This window comes from Borostomias antarcticus (genome assembly GCF_949987555.1).
Source record: "Borostomias antarcticus genome assembly, chromosome: 6".
NCBI classification, from domain to species: domain Eukaryota; kingdom Metazoa; phylum Chordata; class Actinopteri; order Stomiiformes; family Stomiidae; genus Borostomias; species Borostomias antarcticus.
Genome location: NC_140239.1, coordinates 2529509 through 2539508, shown reverse-complemented (window position 1 = coordinate 2539508; position 10000 = coordinate 2529509). Strand labels below are relative to the sequence as shown.

Below are 10000 nucleotides of genomic sequence, written 5' to 3'. Positions count from 1 at the left end.
GTCAAACCAAAGAGCACCTACTGTAGTCAATTCAAACAAAGTGCAACAAAAACAACCTCAAGTTTCAGTCCAACCCCCCCCCCCCGTTCACCTAACAGCACACAGGAGTGGTACAGCCCAATAGAGAAGGTGCATCATTCCTCATGTGTCATAGGGCTGATGGGAAACCGAGTCAGTAGATGTTTAAGGGGGAGTGCGGGCGGGGTAGGGGGCTGATATTGCCTCTGCGGTCTAGAAGCTGGAGGGGTAATTGGGAGCAGATGTGAAATGCCAGCGGTGAAGGGCCCCGTCCCCCAGAGAGAGGGGGAATGGCAGATGCGGGGTCCCGAGAGGCCAATGGTGTGAGAGCACTGGAGGAAAATCATTTAGCAACAAATTTCAATTTTACCCGAAGCAACGATCAGGGCAGAAGCTCCGAAAGGGCACAGACAGGTGGTGGTGGTGTTCTATTCAGGGAGACTGAATGCTAATCTTAAGTGGACCTGGGGATTTGTTGCAAGACATAGTTAATGAATAAGGCAAGTGACACTTCATGCCTCAGAAGTTAGGTGGGCTTAAAGGTACCCAACGAAACGTGAATCAAAACAATCCGTTCTTTGTTTATTACAGAGTAGTAAGCATAAGAAAGAGGGAGAAGAACAGGCTCTATTTACATCCGTTTGTACAGCTTGTGTACAGTAGAGAATAGAATAGGATAAAATATGAACTGTGGCACCCTCTTGGCCATGGGTGGACACCGCTCCTGCGGCTGCGCCCTGGTGGTCCCCAGAGACGCACAGACCCCGCTCCCTGGTTCAGCACCCTGGACAGCGTGGCCAGGTCACAGCCCTTCCTGGAGTTCAACACCCTGGACAGCGCGGCCAGGTCACAGCCCTTCCTGGAGTTCAGCACCCTGGACAGCGCGGCCAGGTCACAGCCCTTCCTGGAGTTCAACACCCTGGACAGCGCGGCCAGGTCACAGCCCTTCCTGGAGTTCAACACCCTGGACAGCGCAGCCAGGTCACAGCCCTTCCTGGAGTTCAGCACCCTGGACCGCGTGGCCAGGTCACAGCCCTTCTTGGAGTTCAGCAGCCTGGACAGCGCGGCCAGGTCACAGCCCTTCCTGGAGTTCAACACCCTGGACAGCGCGGCCAGGTCACAGCCCTTCCTGGAGTTCAGCACCCTGGACCGTGTGGCCAGGTCACAGCCCTTCTTGGAGTTCAGCAGCCTGGACAGCGCGGCCAGGTCACAGCCCTTCCTGGAGTTCAACACCCTGGACAGCGTGGCCAGGTCACAGCCCTTCCTGGAGTTCAGCAGCGTGGACAGCGCGGCCAGGTCACAGCCCTTCCTGAAGTTCAGCACCCTGGACAGCGTGGCCAGGTCACAGCCCTTCCTGGAGTTCAGCACCCTGGACAGCGTGGCCAGGTCACAGCCCTTCCTGGAGTTCAACACCCTGGACAGCGCAGCCCTTCCTGGAGTTCAGCACCCTGGACAGCGCAGCCAGGTCACGGCCTGTCCTGAAGTTCAGCACCATGGACAGCGCGGCCAGGTCGTGGCCGGCATATACAGGCCATTCAAGGTCGTCACGGCAGCCCTGGGACCCAGCTGGCACCGCTCACCTCATCAGCCCTCGCACTGCAGAAGCACCAGGTGCTGCTGATCAGCTGATGAGCCGGACTGCTGAGAACCCCAGGGAGGAGACCAGGCAGCATTCAGGCGACTCCATGAGTAGAAGGACATTTAGATGTTTGACAGCGGATCAGTTTGGTTGTTCCTGGAATAGGAACGTGACCGTTTTTTCCTCTGCTCACACCGCAGGTGGGAAGCCCGGACCTGATCCCAGGACCCCAGGATCTCCGCAGCCAGGCGGAGAGCACCCTGGAGGAGGGAGGCGGCTCGGCTCTCCCGCATTTCTGTTATACGTTTTTCCTTTGTTTGATCATTTGGTCTTATATGTAATAAATGCACCTCGGTGCTAACCTGCTCCCAACCCGCCCTCATTGCTCCACACCGCATTCCCTCTCGGTGTCCCACAGTACATACACACATCCAGTCTGTATAAATAGATATGTCTTGGAGAACGCAAACTGTATATACATAAATACAAGCAAATAGTAATATACATGGTAAATGGTAAATGGACTACACCTATATAGCGCTTTTCCACCTTAGCGGCACTCAAAGCGCTTTACAATGGCCTCTCATTCACCCATTCACACACACACTCACACACCAATGGCGGTAGCTGCCATGCATGGTGCTAACCTGCTCATTGGGAGCAATTTGGGGTTAGGCGTCTTGCTCAAGGACACTTCGACATGTGGACAGTCGGTGCTGGGATTCGAACCACTGACCCTTCGATCATTGAACGACCCGCTCTACCAACTGAGCTACAGCCGCCCATGCACACCTCCACAACACTCTCGTTCAGGCACTGTTATACAGTCTGATGGCCGCTGGCACAAAGGAACGTCTGAACCGCTCCGTATTGCACCTGGGTGGGAGGAGCCTGTGATGGGTGGGAGGAGCCTGTGATGTGGATACTGAATTTATAAGTGTCGTAACTCACCAGACATATATAATCCTTCCAGACCATTGCATGTTGTTACATACTACAAGTAAAGCTACTTTTCAGACAAGAGGATGTCAGCATTTTTTGGGGCACTACTCTACCTCAATGGAATTGTGTTTGTATGTGACGAACTAAAAGGACAATCATAATCCGATTTTTCTATAAAAATAAAAAAGCTAACCTTCTGAACCACTGCTTAATATGTTTTTCCCTGATTTATATCTTCAAAGCTCATTAAAAACAGGGCAGATTACATTCAGGGCCAGATAACTCAAACATGGGGGATTTTCTGAGTGCACAGTCCATAACCAGAGAAGAAAAAAGAAAAAAAAAGAATATTACTCTGCCATTTATATAAGACAAAGACCTTATCCACCCAATATAAGCTAATAAAATAGGCAGTTGTATGCTTGTATGCTATTTTAGCCCTCATAGATGCAGCTCTTAACAATGAAGATCTGTACTGAGATTATTACATAGTGGTATTATAAGTAGGCTAGGATATTCTTATCACCACAGTGGGCCAAAATGTCTAATGGAACTTGAAGGCTGCATTAAATTATCTTTTGTTGTTTTTGCTACTGTGTGATGATGTCACATTCCACTAACTGAAATGTATCCTGGATTGGTTGGATGGTAGCTTCCCTGCTGTGTCATTAATAATGAAAGGGTCGCATTTAACTGCTTTTAGTGCTACACAGTCATTATCTGCAGGGAACATTTAGTGCAAAATAAAAGATACTTAGAAACTTAGAAACAGACAGAGACGGAGACAAACAGAGAGAAAGAAGAAAGAAGGGAGAAAAGTGGAAATGGAAATAAACATGCCGACAGAGAAAGAGAGAGAGAGAGAGAAATGGAGAAAAGGAAGTGAATAAGATGGGAAGAATGAGCAGTCTAGTCACTCAATATGATGAGGGTGTCTCTTCCCATGTTTTCTCTTCAACAGAGTGCATTTGACAACATGGACATGTTATAGGATTTAAACTGTTTAATAGGGCAGATAGCCATAGACTGCAAAACCTCACTATCTGGCGTGTGTTTGTCCACACAGACAACATCACAGGCTGCCAGTATTTAGACCAGATGGTTCAGGAGCAGGTTTCAGGTCAACACACACCCCTCCTCTCATCTTCTCATTCTCCATCCTCTCTTGCAGTTCACAGATACCATCATTGATTTCCTGCCAATATGGGACGATGACGTGTGTGTGTGTATAGTATTATGTGTGTGAGTGTATTGTGGGTGCATGTGTGTTTTTGTGTGCGTCATATTTTCTCATGCACAGCTAGAAGCCCTATTCAAACAAACAGGACGGTATGAGGACCACAGACATGTAATCCTTGTTTGATAACCCAACCCATGCTTCCCCCTGATTTCCATCTTCAAAGCTCATTAAAAAGAGGGCAGATTACATTAAGGGCCAGAAAACATGGGGGATTTCCTGAGTGCACACTCCATAAACAGAGAAGCAAATGAATTCAACCAGCTCCCTGGGACAAAAGACAGAAAAAAAGAATGCTGTAATGAAAACCCAGATTCAACCCCGAAAAAGAATGTTACTCTTATATTACCCCATTTATATGATAATGTTACTCTTATATTACCCCATTTATATGATAATGTTACTCTTATATTACCCCATTTATATGAGACAGAGACCTTAGAGACCCCGTTCAAACAAACACACAAAGAAAGACTGTGTGACGACCACAGACACGTAATCCCTGTTCGATAACTGTCCTCAAGTGGCCTTTTCGCAAAAGTGTGTGTGTGTGTGTGTGTGTGTGTGTGTGTGTGTGTGTGTGTGTGTGTGTGTGTGTGTGTGTGTGTGTGTGAAACCTCATCTCTGCGCCTGAGCGACATCCAGCTGGGACAAGGCTCTTATTGCGCTAGAAACCCAGAGAGTTGGGGGGCAGAGTAATGAAGTGGCACGGAGAGGAATGGACGGATGACGGGGGGAGGAAAGCAGAGGAGGATGAGTTAGTCATTAGCCGGAGGGGGGCTCTTATCTTACCATTTTCTGTCCTCTCATGAACTTACTGCCCCTCTCCACAGATTTCGGATGACATCCCCCCTTTCTCCTCCACATGAAAGATGGAGGGGTGGTGGGCGGTGGCAGTGGGGGCTGATCCGGGGGATATGGGGACAGGAGGAGAAGCACGGAGGACACAATGCCCAAATTTGCCCTCGGACTGTTTAATCCTTCCCCTGATTGGTGGGAAGCCATGGACTTGAACTGACATTTTAGGCTGACATTTTATAATGAACTGACATTTTAGATTTTAGATTTTTAGTTTATGGTTTTATTGTATTCTATGCACTTTTATAGTGTTGATCTATCTATCTATCTATCTATCTATCTATCTATCTATCTATCTATCTATCTATCTATCTACCTTGGTGATATGGTATTGGTGTGGTGTGGTGTGGTGTGGTATGGTATGGTATGGTATGGTATGGTATGGTATGGTATGGTATGGTATGGTATGGTATGGTAGGGTGTGGTATGGTATAGTATGGTATAGTATGGTATGGTATGGTATGGTATGGTATGGTATGGTATGGTATGGTATGGTATGGTATGGTATGGTATGGTATGGTATGGCATGGTAGGGTGTGGTCTGGTTTGGGCTGGGCTGGGCTGGTATAGTAGGGTATGGTATTGGTATAGTATTGGTCCGATATGGTGTGCTATGGTGACAGGATTGGCTATGGGGCATCACAGCGGTGTGCTATGGTGACAGGTTTGGCTATGGGGCATCACAGCGGTATGCTATGGTGACAGGTTTGGCTATGGGGCATCACAGCAGTATGCTATGGTGACAGGTTTGGCTATGGGGCATCACAGCGGTATGCTATGGTGACAGGTTTGGTTATGGGGCATCACAGCGGTATGCTACGGTGACAGGTTTGGCTATGGGGCATCACAGCAGTATGCTATGGTGACAGGTTTGGCTATGGGGCATCACAGCGGTATGCTATGGTGACAGGTTTGGCTATGGGGCATCACAGCAGTATGCTATGGTGACAGGTTTGGCTATGGGGCATCACAGCGGTATGCTATGGTGACAGGTTTGGAATTTCAATCCATCCATCACCCAGTGTGTGCCAGGCAGGGGCGAGGGGGTTAATCAGAGCATAATCCATCATTCTGTTAGGGGGGGGTGTCAGATTTGTGATTAAGGGTGGGGGGGGGGCAAAATGACATGGACAGCCCCATTTCCTGCAAGGGGTTGTGGGAAAAGGCTGATTAAGAGTTCATTCACCATCCTATCGGCCGCTGCCTCAAACACAGAGCTGCACAGATGCATTGTGGTATTATTATTCCCACTGTTTTCAATTTCCCAGAGAGATAATTTGGTCACAGAGCTGAATTACCCGGGGCCTATACCACAAAGCAGGATTACAGGATTAGCGCGATAACGTCAGGGTTGTCAGTGTCACGACGGTGGTTCACATCGTGCTATACCACCATGGTTGTTTACGCTGCCAAGCTAACCGGAGCAGGTTAAGTTTGAGATCAAGGATCAAAACGTACAGTATGAAGCACTTCCTGCTGACCAATCGATCATCGTTAAAATCCAACCTCAGATGTTAAGACTTTTTACAGACCAACTAAACCCTCTTTGGCTTTCCCTGACGATGTTTATGTGTTGTTTTAGCATTTAATTTAGTGTTTTGCGACCAGCCCGGGAATTCCCTCACCAGGAGCTTGTGAATATCAGGGAATCTACCCCTGCGGATTTAATTCCGGATTTTCTCATCCCAACCGTGGAATGGGCCCCATGGTGCTCGGACATTACTGTGATCCAGCGACACGTGCTCTCCAGAGCTGGAATCACTCATCAGAAACTGCAGACCATTCTACCTTTGTTTTGCTTTTTAAAGGCCTTTGCCTGTTCAAATTGTGTTATTTTTGTTCAGTTGTGTTTTGTTATGCTGTGCATTTAAACCTGTAGCACTCTGATATTTTTTAAATGAAAAGTGCCTTATAAATATGTATTATTATTATTATTATTGTTGTTGTTGTTTTTATTATTGTTATTATTATTATTATTATTGTTGTTGTTGTTATTATTATTATTATTATTACTCACCCCGCCAGTTCAACTCATTCATAGTGCGCCGGTTCATGAAGCACAAAGCCGGCTCGTGGAACAGATTATTGGCCTGATTTACTGCAATCGCAAAAGCCAATTCGACCCAATGGAATAAGAGGTGTTAGTGGAAATAAATAAACATTTGGATGAACTACAGCAAAGAAATCTGAATATTACCAAAAAGAATGCTATATGGGAGAGTATCAGAGAGATATGTTGGTAAAACAAGGAGAACCGATGAAATTACTTGTCAGAGAAGATGGCAAGATATAAAGATCAAAGACATGTCTCTTCAAACAGGCATCTTCCCCAGAAACAGCTGTTGAAACCGCTACTATAGAAACCAAGCCTAGATGTTAATGCGCTGAACAACAGGCTGATATCCAACCTCCCCTTCATTAGTAAGACACTTGAAAAGAGAGTCTCAGTACAAATAAAATAAACTCCTTTCTTAAAGAAAATACCATCCTGGAGGAACTTCAATCAGGCTTTAGGACTCACCACAGCATTGGAACTGCAGAAAATATCAGTTGCTCAAAATAATGCTCAAAATAATCAGCGACCTCAGACAAAACTCTGATGCAAATAAGGTCTCAATTCTTGTGCTATTAGATCTGAGTGCAGCGTTTGATACGATCGACCATGACATCCTAATCAAAGGCTTGAAAGGCTGGTTGGTCTCTGTGGTAAACTGGTTCAGAAGATACATCAAAGGGAGAAAGTTCTTTGTCAGGCTTGGAGATGCGAGAGTGAATCACATCGTGATCATGTGACGTAGCCTTGAGTTTCTGTATGAAAAATGTTGTGTGATCAGGTTGTATGTCACCTTTACAAAAGCAAATTGGCGTAGCCTATAACCAGTCTACCAGTACCACAGCTATTATTATTTTTCGTTTATCTACGATAAAGCAGTAGGCTAACGCTGACAGTTTTACAATCCTCCATTTCATGGTTTAGAAATAGCTGTTATTTTTCTCTCGGTGTAACCTAATGCGGTCAGTAACGTTACTCAATTTGTTTCCCTTGATAAAACTACTCAAACCATTTCACTTGTGAAAGACAGCAGAGTTTCCGTTGCCAATAAATTATTTAACTGCCATGCCTACAGACTGATGCATGTTAGGCCTAGTTGGAATACCCTTAAAATGTTTTTTCTTTGTTTTCCAAGAGCTTCTGAAAATTCTCCCCTTCTAGCCCTATAAGACAGTTTCATGAGCCATTCTACTATTAAACTAGTCAGTCAATTTTGATCAGGTTAGGTTAGTCAACCTGAGAATTAGTCGAAACTCCCATCCGTAGTCGTGACACCAGTTATGCGTGATGGCGTTTGTCCTGGATAATGGTTTGTCAAACTTGCTTCCTACTACAGGCCTCTGGAGTGTTGCATCAAATTGAGTGAGAAAAGTAATTTCTTGAAGAAAGTGCTTTTGTCTTTCCAAAGTGGAGTAACCTGTTTAAGACCGTTTAAGACTCAGCATACATCTAGAGCAACTGTACTTAAAAGCACACACACACTAATGTTGTGCTGATCAAAAAGTGAAGTTCTAAAGTAGCCTACTAAAGTAACGACATTTCAAGTCAAGCATGAAAGCATGAAAGTTTGCTTGTGCTCGACTTGTACAGGCATGCGTTTCAACCTGCCCCCTACATCATTCACAGCTACACCATCTTGAAGTGGGAGACTCTTCCTCTCTACAAAATTGAACAAGACATTGAATATATTTCCTGCACACTCAAGGTGGTTAGACACTGGAGAAAGACTGGCAGAGGGGATGAAAAAAGGGAAGAGGAAGAATGGAAGGGAGGGGTAGAGAGAGAGGGATGAATGACTGGCATCTACCAATAACTCCTGATTAGGCCCATAGAGAGCGAGGAGACTAGGGCTGACTTTCTGAAGGGCGGCCGTCCGTCTTGCCTTCCTGCCCATTAAGTTGGCTGGCTGTTCCACCGGCGCGTATCCCAGCATGCAGTGGGGACTCCCAGGAAGCTGCCAGCTTCATTCATAATTAAGATTACTTATTAAACTGAAATAATTATAATCGGTTACACACCAACGTGTGCCGAAGGGACGGACAGGAGCTGGCTGACATTTACGAAGATGTCTTCTACAGTATGGTCATTGTATTATAGTCATTAGTGTTGGAGGGAGGGAGGGAGGAGTGGGGGGCTTGGATTGGAAAGAAAGAAAGAAAGAAAGAAAGAAAGAAAGAAAGAAAGAAAGAAAGAAAGAAAGAAAGAAAGAAAGAAAGAAAGAAAGAAAGAAAGAAAGAAAGAAAGAATAAGTCTAACGTAAAAAACATGAAGAAAGTGAAAGAGGTGTACAGAATTTCTGTCTTGACTGTATAACCATAATTTTAGTACAACTTCAAGTGTAGGGCTCAGTCTGCCCAAGATATTGTGACTCTGTATAACTCCACATATTGACTCAGAATCAGCCATGTGTAAATGATAGCAGCAGCCAATCTGCTCCACATCAGAGTCAATTAACAAGATTGAATCAATCTGACTTTGAGCAAAAGCCATCAGTGACTGAATCAATATGACACAATCTTAGAGGAGTTTCAGACAAACAGGTCGGTTTCATTAACCTGAAACTCAGTCTTCCATTTCTCTCGGTAAAGGAAATGGCCCCAGTGGAGGTGTATTTGCCTCCAGGTATCTTGATAAACCAGATCATTGTGTTCTTCAAACTGGGACAAGGGAGGAAGAGGACTATCAATTTGTTTTACCTGACCTAACGTGTGTGTGTGTGTGTGTGTGTGTGTGTGTGTGTGTGTGTGTGTGTGTGTGGTTGTGTGTGTGTGTGTGTGTGCGCGCGCATGAACAGACTTGGGCTTCAATGGTCTGTCAAGAAGTACGTTGCCTATGATAAAACAGACATCTCTAGCATCGATCCTCCACCAATCACAGGCTGAGAACAGCCATGGAACTCCAATCAGAAACTGAATAACGATTGGGGACCCTCCTCCTCATCCTCCAGCCTCGGAAAGATCTCGTCCCCATCTCCCTTTCATCTACAGATGACACGTTATCATTTCAAGTCGGCAGGTGGCCTTTTGTCTCCGATGATCTATTGATCCCCGTTTCCATGTAACTGTTTGGGATTGATTTGGCCATTCTTCCACCCAGAGGATAGGATGGAGGGATGAACAGCCCAAGGGAGGGAGGTAAAGAAAGAAGGGAGAGAAAGACAGAGCAGCGGAAGGTAGAGCAGAACGAAGGGGTGGATGAGAGAAGCCGGAGAACGAGTAGGTGACAACAACTTTGATGACACAGACTTATTGTACGACGTGGTACAACGACAAGAGACTCACAGAGTAGCAGTCCTCGTCCTCTTCATCATATC

The 10000-nt window shown here is 45.8% G+C and overlaps 1 protein-coding gene across 1 annotated transcript in view; it reads right to left on the bottom strand.

Annotated features, from left to right (window-relative positions):
* The window catches only part of LOC311310175 (protein unc-13 homolog B-like), a gene marked incomplete at both ends in the record, with an annotated part of 98647 nt that overhangs the window by 81434 nt on the left and 7213 nt on the right, over positions 1 to 10000 (bottom strand). The window lies entirely within an intron of this gene.